This window comes from Crocuta crocuta, unplaced genomic scaffold (assembly GCF_008692635.1).
Source record: "Crocuta crocuta isolate KB4526 unplaced genomic scaffold, BGI_CrCroc_1.0 scaffold462, whole genome shotgun sequence".
In the NCBI taxonomy this organism is placed as follows: Eukaryota; Metazoa; Chordata; class Mammalia; order Carnivora; family Hyaenidae; genus Crocuta; species Crocuta crocuta.
This window is the reverse complement of record NW_027527437.1, coordinates 3,712,300-3,725,341: the sequence shown is the minus strand read 5'-3', so window position 1 is coordinate 3,725,341 and position 13,042 is coordinate 3,712,300. Positions and strand designations below refer to the sequence as shown.

The following is a 13,042-nucleotide window of genomic DNA, read 5'->3' as shown; positions in this document are numbered from 1 at the left end:
ATAATCTTCTTAAATATTTAAAGTAACCTATTGTGAGAATGTGTACTGATAATTTTTCTTAGATATCTATGCATAAATCTTATAAATCCAGATATATTAGTGGTGTCGATACATAAAATCCATCCCTCTTTCAAATTAGTGTATAATAATGAATCGAAGTATGTTTCTTATAGAACAATTGTCTCCTTAATGATTCTTGATACAGATTTTTAATATAACCTGTTTCTTTTCTTAAATGTAGAAAAAAGAAGCAAAGCCAATAATTGATTCTCACTCATTATAAATTCATTTTTAGAAAGCACCATCATTCTCAACTTTCTTGTTTTCCTTTAGCAAATTATTGAAAGTAACAAAAAAAGTTTTCTGTATACATGTTTACTATATGATAGGGTGTACATTTGGCGGGGGGAAGGCTCACTGAATTAATCTATGTATGTATGCAACATAAATGTTAGTTCTGTTTCCCAAGAAAAGTCCCTAAACAATATCTGTTTTTCAACCTTATAGAATTAATTTGGTCTCACCTAAAGAACTTATATTTCTTGTTGCCATACCCTCCTTTAGTGCAGCTATCTAGGTACCAAGCTGTTTTCACCTCCCCAGAATGTGAAAGTCATTCCCAAATTCATAGCAGATCTATAATTTCACATTTATTTTCTTTCTAATTGTTAAGGACTATTTTTCGTGGGTTCTTAAAAATATTCATTGGATGAAGTTTTGAATATTGAGTAACTTAAGAACTCTTTATAAGACACTAATTTACTTCTTGTACCAAAATTTTAAGATTTATACAAAGAGTAAAATTTGTACAAAATGACAAAAATTAATTAGGTGATTTAAAATGACTTACATTAATGAAATTCAAGAAAATATTAAATGTAATTTAATCTTCCTTTCTAGGTTCACCCTATTGATGAATATAGGAACAAGGGCATAAGTAAAGCCATCATTTAAAGAAGCTATGAATTATAATGTAAAGTCCTATTTAATATATTTTGCAAATATTTATAGACTGCTTTTGTTTGAAATAATTTAATTTCTCTTATTCCTTTTGTTAGAATGTTAATTTTTATTTCTACTACTTACACACTTTATTATTTGGGGTCAAAAATATGTATTGGGGGAAATAAGCTTTTATAATGAATGGATGATTTATTTGACTAAATCTCATTTTGCCACTGTCAATTTCATTTCAGAGATATTGTTACTTTTCCCATCATTTACTACTGACTGAGTTCTATTATATATAACAATCTCTCCCCTAATATTATCAATCTTTATTCTGCTATTTAGTGACAAATTTGAAAATTAACCATGGTCCTTAAAATTATGTGAGAAAAAGGTGAAAATGTCATATATAGGGAAAATGTAAAAAAATATTTTAGAAATCCAACATACTGAGAAACTATATGTGTATCTACAATGGTATGTATAGTGAAGGTTATCCCTTAATTAAACTGAAGTATGACATTTGTTCTTGGTGCTTTTTCTTATTTTCTGAACTTTCCTCCTCACTGCATTACAAAAGATCTTACTTTCTCAGTTATGAGGTCATTTACTCTTTTTCTCTTTTCCTCCTTCTTTTTCTGCCTCCTTTCCTTTCTTTTTCCTGGTTTCCTTTTTGTCTATGGTTATATTTTTTCTTACAGCCTGTCAGGCTCTAGAAAATTTTTGAAGTAGCTAACGGTAAGATCACATTACTAAAACCCTCTTTTTGAAAAATACATTATATAAAATTAATGATGAATGCAAATTTATTGGGAGGATTAAGTATGAAAGCAGACTTATGTAAAACTAAAGAAATTTTTTATGCTTACCAAATATAACAACAAAATTACATACTAAATGAAGGGATAATTAATTAGTAGTATTTTATGGCTCATGAATCAGAATTGTTGGAAGTATACCATTAGTTTTTATTTATCATAGTCACATTTGACTAATTTTTAAGACCTTTATTTCATACAGTTTTAATGTGATCAACTAAGCTACTTTTATGTTTGCTTTTCTAGAGTTTTTTTTAACATTTTAATGTTAGATTTTCCTTTTAATTTTTACCTCAGAATCATTCAGAATGGCTAGAAAACAATTGAATCTTGATCAAAAATCCTTTCATCTATGGGAAGATATACATAAGCAAATCCATGTATATCACAATTTTTCCTAAGGGAAATTTGTGGTTGAGAAAGGATTCTTCTGTTATACAGCTTCTCAGTGCAGTAAACTGAAGTGTTCTTAGTATATTCCCTTTAAGCAACACAACATGCACAGAATCTTTCTCACAGATTTCTTTATGGATTTATGACTTAACTTGATAAACTAATCATTGTAAATTCGATCTCTATTACATAACATTCAACCAGAGGCCATGGTCTTTCTTAGCACACAGGGTGAAACATATAGTTCTCAGGTTTAATTAGCAGAAGAAATTTCTGCAATAACCATATTTGGGCATACTTTAAGTGTGATCTTCGCTGACTTTCAAATCACATTATCAATTTCTATTTTCTGTTTTTTCATTAGGGCTATCTATCCACTATTATTTCTGAAGATACTATACAACTGACATACAATTTGGGAATTGAATGTGAATGATATCAGCCTGATAATTTCCCAATTTAATTCCAATTTTCATAAAAGGCCTAAATGTTTTTTTCTTCTACTTTTTTTAAATTATTTATTTTTGAGAGAGAGAGAGAGAGAAAGCACTCTAGCAGGGGAGGGACAGAGAGGGAGGGAGGCACAGAATTCAAAGCAGTCTCCAGCCTCTGAGTTAGCTATCAGCACAGAGCTCGACATAGGGCTTGAACTCACAAACCATGAGATCATGACCTGAGCCAAAGTCGGATGCTTAACCGACTGAACCACCAAGGCGCCCCTAAACATTCTTTAAATAAGTAAAATTTATCTCCTAAATAGCATTGTGAAAATTCATGATTTAAAAAAACAGGATAATTTATATTCCATTAGAGGATACCATTCATTCAGAAAGCATTTATTCCCTATCAGGTGAATTGCAACTTCTGCCTCTTTAGACAGCATCTAATTTCTTATAGATTTCAATTTATTATACTTTGTATGTGCCTAAGCTATGGAAATGAAACTAATCAGGATGAAAAGATTCTATCTTCTCTTGGTAAAAAACAAACGAACAAAAACAGCAAGAACAACAGAAACAAACAAACAAAAAAACCCAAAATCATCGAAATATAAATTAGGTATATATCCTTTTTTAAAGTTTATTTATTTATTTTGAGAAAGAGGGAGAGAGAGAGCATGTGTGGGGGAGGTGCAGAAGAGAGATGGAGAGAGGGAGAACCCTAATACTAGTGCAGAGCCTGATGCACGACTCAATCCCACAAACTGTGAGATCATGACCTGAGCCAATATCAAGAGGAGGACACTTAACAGACTGAGTCACCCAGGTGCCTTTAAATTAGTTATACATCCTATAAAAAGCATGATTATATGAAAAAAATCATATGCTAGCAACAGATATGTGAGTAAATATTTTATTGCTAGATTCAATACGTCCTTTATAAATCTTATATAGGGTCTCAAACACACACGCACACGCACACACACACACGAAAGAAATCTGTTCTACATGGGATTTAAATTGTAGTTGAATTTTAAAATATAAGGGCAGCAGAATTTTGGATTGGCAGAAACATTTAACTCTGTATTGTAGTAATCCTTACTGATGAAATCCATTAGTATGCAGCCCTAAAGAAACACTGAATGCAAATCTCATATTTAATCCTCTAAAAGAGCTCAAGGGTAATTGTACTGAAAAGAATACTTATTCTGAAGTATGACTCATTACTTGATTTTATTTTCTTCATTGTCTTGGATACAAAATTATATGTTGATTTCATATTCTTTCTCTTGTCATATATTTCATATGCTTTATTTGTAGATGATGCCTTAAGAAAAATGAGCTTTAAAGTACTTGCACATGATTTGTATTTAAAAATATGACTGATATTAAAACTGTCCTCATAAAGTTAAATTGTCATGTGCAAAAAGATCTTTTAAAACATAAAAGTGTCTTTGTGCCTTATGTATATACTTAGATTTCTAAGTGTGTGTATAATTTTTCAGTTGTACATTGTTTGTTGAGTTTAACTATAGTAGAATATCATAACTAGTTATTCTATTTCTTAGAGTCATGAGGATTTTTTTCAGAATTCTGAAATATTGGAAATGCAATTTGTCTACTAAATGATTTACTAAGAATATAGTAAATATGAAATTCCATAGCAATTAAGGCTGCTTGACTTGGTGTATCAGCAAAGGTGATCTTGCAGAGTATGAAATGGTTACAGGTCATATGTCATTTATCTGTGTGTTAGAAAAGTGGTTTCAAAGCATTTTAAGAAAAGAAGCATTTATTCAAAAATAAAGTAGTGATTCAGTTTGATTCATTATTTCCTCTACCTACAGAGTAAAGATCCATTTTATTATCTACTATTCAAATAACAACCATGTAGCTGCTGATACTGACATATGGAGACTATACAGTTCATGCTTGAGATAACATCTGGGTTAATGGGAAAGAACACAGTGAGTCCAAGAGGGAAATGGTGAGATGGATGAATTGTGCGAGCCACTCTATCCGGGTAACTGAGAAGAAAGCCTATCAGCAGAGGCTGGTCACCTGTACATTGCATATTCTCAAGTTTTACATTCCTAGAACTTATCTAGTTCTGGAAATAAAGACAATATAAGAATAGTTTTATTTCTTAACTGTTCTTTTGTCCAGTTGTTTCTCAAAACATGGTCCATAGGTAATATTTATCAGAATCACCTGGGATTTTTTGTCCATAATGTTGTTTCCTGGAGCTCCAATGTTGAATTATAGTACTGAATTAGTAGCTCTGAAGAAAGGAACCAGGACTCTGAATTTTGAATGAACACCTTTGGTGATGCTATACATAATGAAATTTTCAAACAACTGCTCCAATATGTCGGTTCAGACATCTCCCAAGTCTCAACATATAGAGACTAATTGTAGACCTAGTCTGTGGAGATGAATTCCAAGAATTCCATGACTAATATCCATTTTTCTTTATCATTAGGAAAAGTCTTTGGACAATCTTTGACCAAGGTAGAAAAATTCTACACTATCCCTATGACCAGGTCTACATCTTATATTTAAATTCTGTCAATTGGTTCTTGATATACTCTTCAGTTACCAAGTCCTTGGCTTATTCTTTTTACTCCATCTGGAGAGTAGTGGCAACCCTTAATCTTATGAATGTAGATCAATATGTTTGATTAGTTTTTTCTACCTAATGCCTTATTACAACATTTAAAAAAATTTTTTTAATGTTTACTTATTTATTTGTTTGAGAGAGAGAGATAGAGTGAGAGCTGGGGAGGAGCAGAGAGAGGGAGACAAAATCTGAAGCAGGCTCCAGGCTCTGAGCTGTCAGCACAGAGACTGATGCAGGGCTCAAACCCACGAACTGTGAGATCATGACCTGGGCCAAAGTCAGACACTTACCCGACTGAGCCACCCAGGCACCCTATTATTATAATTTTTTATTATCTTGCTCTGAACATTTATATATCTAATATTTCAAGATTTTCATTATTGTATTTCACATGTCTGATAGGATGCATAATTGTAAATCCTTACTGAATCTCCATTTTATTGACCACATATTGCATAGTGGGCAATCTATTAACTCTTACTCCTTTAATCTGGGGATATTGTGCTCCACATTTCTAATTGGTCTTTTACTGACTGCAGCTCTCTCCATGGACATATTTTATGCTATAGAATGCAGGTTTTGTTTAATATTCAACCCTTCTCTCCTATCCCAATCATACAAATCCTCTAGCACACAAAGACACTACTTGCAGCCAAAAAAGACCCAGACATACACCATTATTCTTGTAGGCTGGATGATCCTTTAATACTTCTATTAAATGTATTGCTTCCACATATCAATACACACCTACTATATAAGTTTGTGTTCTCATCAGCTCCTTCCTGGATTAGTGCAATATCTGCTTCTTGTATGTACTCTATCCCCATTTGTGTTTCTCTAGTTTACCTACCTTTGCAAAGGTTGATCCTTAGCCCTGGGATGATCCCTTTTAATAGCACTCATCCTTATGGGATAGTACTTTTTAAAAATAAAGGAAGATGTAAAAAAATAAAAATTTGAGATTTATGACTATACAAAAGGGCTAAGACAAAATCAATGTGCCAAGATAATTTTCTTAATTTGAATTTTATTTTGATGTTAGTTATTTATGTACTTTTGTTCTATGAAATTCTGAGCAGCTGAAGACAAGGATTGTTTTTCACCTGTGTTTATATTTACAAGTCTTCACTCAGTGTCTAAATCCTGAATGAATGCATTTTAGCATATAATATTCCATAAAACCCTTATTATTTATTAGTTTTTAAGAACAAATATGTAAAATCCATCAGATTTATTAACATTTTCTCAGCATCATTAATTTTCTTTCACCCCCAAATCCAACATTGTATCAATGATCTGATATTTATGATTTACATAATGAGTATTCTGTTCAACCATACTTAAAATAATTTGGTTCAAATAAACATTTCTTCCATGATCACAGCATTTTGGCATTTTTCTAATCATCACTGTTACATGATTACTTGGATATCACACTGTTGTAGACTCCTCAAGTACTTTTTTTTCTGATTGGTTATTTAGATGTTTTAGACTTATTTGCAACTAAAGACTTTTCATATTTTGTCTTTTTTTTTTTTAAATAACAGTGTTCTCTGATTTATTAGTCTTGAGGTTCTATGATTCATAACTTTTTCAGCAAGAATCTTCTCTAACCAGTAAATTCTAAATATGTAAGTTAAAACACACCTTTTTGAACTAGAGTAAGGTGATACATTTCTCACTTCTTCCTAAAATAATGTTCAAAACCTGTTACCATGATGTTAATTTCCAATGTGAATAATTACATCATCTTTTTTAAAAAAGTCAAACAGAAACTCCTTTTAATTGAAACTGTTTATTATTGAAATGAGTTTCCAAAGAACAAAAGGGAGAAACATAAGCCACAGATAAGCAAACCAAAGCAGTTTATCAAATATGAAAGTTAGTTTTCAACAACTTTGGAAAGTACAATCAAGAAAGTATGGATATTACCTAAGATGGTCCTGAAAGTCGTTATGTGTCTCTCCTCAGCATTCATATGACTAGGAACTCATGCCAGTGGACCTTCTCTTTCCCTGTTCCCTGTGTCGCTCACATAGCAGTTGACAGTCACTGAGGTTCTGAATCTTCAGCATTCTGTCTTGATTCCTTTCCTCCTGAAGGTCATGTGTCCTATCATCCTGCTTCATTTTAGAGCACCATCTTTCACACGACCCTTCCTGATTTCTTTTGCAGAATACACCTTTATAATTTCATAACAGTGCAAATCATATTCTATCACTTTTGATAGTGATTTACTCTTTCAGTATTTCAGCCCCTTTCCATAATGAAATGGGGAGCTCCTCTTGACTTCCCATGTTAATAGATCAGAAAAGATTTAGCTAAGTGGTCTGCTAAAGAAATTTACCTCTCTACATGTTAGGCAGCCTGTCTGGAAAATGCTCAGTAATTTTTCCTTTATATCCGTTCAATATGAGTTTCTGACTAGTTAGGGAATTACTAGACCCTAGTTCGGCAGGGTCTTTAAGATCCAACTTTGTATAAAACAGTCCCTGGCACTTTTGCCTTTGCCCAGGGGATAGTTTTTTGTGGAGACTCATTGAGAACTTATGTAAATAGCAAGCTCTCAGCCTGTCTGATAATCAGGATACAGCAGTAGCATATCTATAAGTCACTGCCCATTCTGTGGCCATATTAATGAAGTCTGAGCCTTTACAGGACACAGAACAGATACTGAAAATGAAAACACAGGAAGACTTGACAATGAGTCACCTTGAAGTAAAAGCTGAACTTTGCTTCGGTATGATTTAGGGTATGAGCATCTCTCACTTTTTGCAATAGACTTTTAAATGTTTTTCTTCAATTATTCATTCAGGAAAAGATTACTGAATGCCAATTATATGCTAGATATTGTTCTATGCATTGGGAATACATTAGCGAACAAAAGAGATAAAATCATTTACTCATGAAGCTTACATAACTAGAGGGAGTAAAATGATGTTACAAAATAAACATAACAATTAAGTAAATTATATAACATTTTAGAGGTTGAAATGAGATTAAAATAATAAAAGGGAACAGGGTACAATTCCTCCATTATGCTGGCTGGGGAAGGAGGTTGCAATGTTGAATAGAGTAGTAGGAAGAGACCTATTCCGGGGGGCGGGGGGGAAGGTAAAATTGATCTAAGACTTGAAGAAGGTAAGAGTTATACTTATGATATCTAGAAAAAAACAGTCCAATCAAAGGAAACAGCTGGCACACAGGCCTGAAATCTTGTATACTAAGGGATCCAGTATGGCTGGAGCAGAGTAAGCAGGAAGGAGAGGAGTATGATTTGGGGAGAAAAGAGATATTAGATTTAGAGACATTTTTGCAGAAGGTTTACTATGGTGCTAATGATAACCAAAGTATTTAAATGATATCCATTATTTTGAAAGATATGCCTGGGTGATAGAGTATACCAGTTTTCTATGGCGGTATACAACAAATTACTACAAACTCAGTGTCTTGAAACAACAGATATTTATTGTTTCAGTGTTCTGTTGGCCACAGTCTGAATCAGTGTCACGGGGCCTAAATCAAGGTGTCCTCCTACTTCAGTTTCTGTAGCTGCTGCCACTCCTTGGTTTGTGGCTACATCACTCCAGTCTTCCAAGCCAGCCTCTGTCGAACTCTTTAGTCTGTCTTCTCATACATGGCCTTTCCTTCGCGTATGTCAGACCTCCCTCTGCTTCCTTCTTGTAAGGACACTTATGATGGTCTTCAGGGCCTACCCAGATAATCCAGAACAATCTTCCCATCTCAAATTCCTTAATTTAATCACATTTGGGAGATCCTTTTTCAGGTAACATTTACAGGTTCCATAGATTAGGGCGTCTTATTTTTAGGGCCCTTTATTTAGCTTACTGCAAGGAGTTATAGAAATAGGATATGCCTGCAATATATTAAAGAGAAGAAAATTAACCTATATTTCACCTATAAAATGTTTTGAGACTACTTTGCTGTAAATAACCTGAAATCCTACTTGCCTTAAGGTAAATATTATCACGCTATTAACTCTCTAGTAATTTTATGTTTGATTGAGCACGTGGTACTGCTGCCTAATAAAGGGGATTAAACAACAATTTAACAGAAGACAGAAGCTTTGTTTTATAGGATCCCAAATTACCATTTTTTTTTCTAATCAGTTTGTGATTCCTCCCCTGCTCATCAAAATAATGCATGTGAAGTATAAGTTTATACTGGGAGAACTTTTCAATAGATACAGTGAGGTAATTATGTATTTAACCTTTCTTATTCTTGTAAACTCTTACAATTTAATTTTCTTTATCCAAGAATACCCACTGAAGATGTAAGATTTTGCTAACTTTGTTGGCCTTGGGTTTTAAAGTCTTACATCCTAAGGCTTAGACCATATATACTACATATCCTTCCTCATAGACCCTACATCTGGAATCATATACTGTGATTTCATTTATTTTTAAGCAAAAATTATTCTAACTTAAATAAATACAACATTATACAGATGAATGTGTTATGCAAAACCATCCTGCTTTGAAGTACTCCTGAAATGAATGAACAAAGGAATAAACTTAGAAAGTACTGCTAATTCTATTTTTATGTTGGACTTTCACCGGATTCCTCTCTTCTCAAGAAAGCTTAGCAATGTTCCAGGAAAAGCTTGATTATTCAGGGAGAGAGCCCAGAATTTAGAGTTAGAAGAAATTAGTGTTTTGTACTTTGGTAGGAAATTAAGTCTTAGGTCTTGACATGGCACCTATGCCCATAAACAGGATATTAAGGTATAGGGTATTGTATTCACCAAGCCTTACCTGGAACCCTGAGGCCATCAATGACCTTGAAAGGTGGTCTCTGGAGATTAAGCTCTCTGGCCCTATGTCCTCATCTCTGGAGCCATTATTTCTCTATACTCTGCAAGCAGACACTGAGCACAGACCTGTCCCTTCTGCTCTGCTTTCCGGAAACTTCACAGTGTAGCTAGTGGGCCACAAGAAGAAATTTTTCTCTGCATTTAAAAATTTTAAATGTAATATGTAATACTATTTAAATGTAGTATATCATATTATTCAATTACCATGTTATTTTGATTGTCCGTAAAACTCTTGAAGTGTTACTTCCTCTGTAAGATCATATCTAATTTAAAAGGTGGTGGGAGCTAATTATGATCCTCTGGAATATACCTGTTATGAAATCTGCTTCAGTTTCTCCTTTATTAGTAAGTTATATCAATGCTTGCCTTTCTTTAATCAATCATTTGAGCGAGTTTTTGGGGGGTGATGGGAGTCTAATTGTTTGTACATATCTGCAATTGTGACAATTCTTACTGAGTTGTGTGTGTGTGACAAGAATATAGGCATATTTCTTTTACATGATGCAGTTTCTAGCACAAAGGCCACTTAAAAAAATTACTTCCTGATAACAGTGATTTTGCAAAGTAGCAGCCATTTGATTGAAGCACATGTAAATTCCACTTCAGTTAGCAGAGCTAGAGATTTAAATGTAATCATTTTAAATGAATATAAATTCTTGGAAAATTCAAAATATCAAATGAATGACTAGCACTATCACATTGGAAACTTACGTAGTATAACATTGGTGTTAATGGCAGCTTTCATAATATAATTACAAAGTCAGTAGATGGCACTATTTGTTTTATTAATAACCACTGACCACTCCCTTTACTCTTATAAAAGGCATCAATGATAGTTTACATTTAACTATTTTAACAGAATTCTAAAATTGCTTTTATCTAGCTTACCAAATGAATGATTTTGATTACCTATTATCCTGACTTTCGTTTTGCTTTAATTTTAGCACAGAACAGTTTTGAATAAGGGTATGAACATTTTTTCCCCAGTGTTATCACTTTGAACTTGAAATGAATTTTCAGCCAGACCGAAACTAAAGAAAGGGTTATTACAAAAGTATTTCTTTCATAAAAAAGATTATTCTTTTTACTATTTATAAGAAACAGTAAACTAAGAATCTGAGATAGATTATCTAACATGTTCTAATTTGACAGAATTCATTTCAACCTCCAAATCTGGACATTCACATAAAATCTGTATTGTTTAAACAACAAAACAAAACACAACCCTAACTTTGGGCAAGTGCAAAGATGGTGCACTTCATAAAAGACAATTATGTGGAGGAATCAGAACAAATTGCTTTTATAAAAAGAATAGTGTGAGAAACCAGAAGACCCATCATATAATAAGCCAATGCTGTATTTTGTATCAATGTGACAGTAACTGATATAAATCTAATATATGATGGTTAATTTTATGTGTCAAGTTGGTGAGGCTTTGATCCTAGTTGTTTGGTCAAACAGTAGTCTAGATGTTGCGGTGAAGGTATTTTGTAGATGTGATTAGCATTTACAATCGGTTGACTTTAAGAGAATTCCCATCAGTAATAGGGATGGCCTTATCCAACAACTTGAAGCATTTAGAGCCAAAATTGAAGTTTCACAGAGAAAAAGGAATTCTGACTTAAGACTATAACCGAGAAATCTTGCCTGTGCTCCCAGCTACCACACTGCCATACAGATTTCATACTTGCCTGTCCCCACAGTTTTGTGAACATTCCTTAAAATCAATCTATGTCTTTTTCTAATTTTCTATTTTTATTGTTTCTGTTTCTCTGAAGGACCTTGACTGATCTATAATATAAATAGAAATTTATGTTAATTCAGTTATAAAACTGAAGAAAACGTATCTATGAAATAAGAGTTGGTAATGGTAATGAGAAAAACTATCTACTGGCCAAAAAACAAAAAATGCCGAATTTAAAACAGTAATGAAGGAAGAAAACCACTGAGTTAATAAGACAAAAAGATCAGATCGGGGGAAGAACAGGCATTAAAGCTTCCCTTAAAACTCATTGGAAATGGAGGTTATAAAGTTATAAGAAAAGGTGAGATACAGAGTGTAGATCTAGGAGTCCCAGGGTATGAGTGATAAGATTGCCAAAAGGAAACAACTCGTTGACCATCAAGAAAAAATTATATTATTAAAACAAGATCAAAAGATGACCCAGAGTCAATGAGAAACAGAACATTATTTACCTGCAGTGGAACCAATACCAGGCAATCTCAGACCTCTCAACAATACTAAGTGCCCAATGATAATAAGATAAACTGCAGAATATTAATGTGTAAAGTAAAGTGGGGCCAAGAATTCTATCACTGAAGAAAATGTCATTCATGTTCAAGAACAAAGTAAAGATGGTCTCACCTATGCGGTTCTCCTTTTGTCGCACCTGTTCTTTTTGGTACTGTTGCGCTCTTGCTTGGTTTCTCCAAATGAGCCACAGTCTTTCTCATCTGTTTCTTGAATTTGTGCTTATTGCTTCCTCTGTCTGGAACACACTTATTTCTTCCTCCACTTTGTACAGACTTGCTATTTTCAGATCCCACGTTTAAAAAAAAAAAAAAAAAGAACTCTGATTCCTGTTCACAGAAGCCTACTTGCTCTGTGTCTCTAAAAACAAATGAGCTATTCCTCTTCTGTGCTCCTCTCTATTTTTTGCCCTTTTCATTTATTTTTTTACTAAGGTATAATTTATATACAATGAAATGCACCCATTTGTGGAAGTCTTGAAAAATCAATATATTTGGGTGAACATCACAATTATCAAAATACAGAACATTTCCATCACCTCCCAAAATTCCCTTATGCCTATACCCAGGTAATCCCCTACCCTCATCTCAGGCAATCACTGATTTACTTTCCTTCATATAGATTAACTTTATCTTTTCTAGACTTTCATGTAAATGGAAACATACAGCATGTATTCTTTTGTATTTGGCTTTTTTTTTTTTTTTTGCTCACCTTAGTGTCTTTAAAATTCAACTATAC

At 33.2% G+C, this 13,042-nt stretch overlaps 1 long non-coding RNA gene across 1 annotated transcript; it reads right to left on the bottom strand.

Annotated features, from left to right (window-relative positions):
• Positions 1-8,669: 8,669 nt before the first annotated feature.
• LOC144228321 (uncharacterized) lies at positions 8,670-12,482 on the bottom strand. Its single transcript, XR_013334162.1, has 2 exons — positions 12,419-12,482; positions 8,670-9,096 (listed from the first exon to the last, which is right to left on the bottom strand). It is a non-coding gene; the product is annotated as an uncharacterized LOC144228321 (long non-coding RNA).
• Positions 12,483-13,042: the final 560 nt, after the last annotated feature.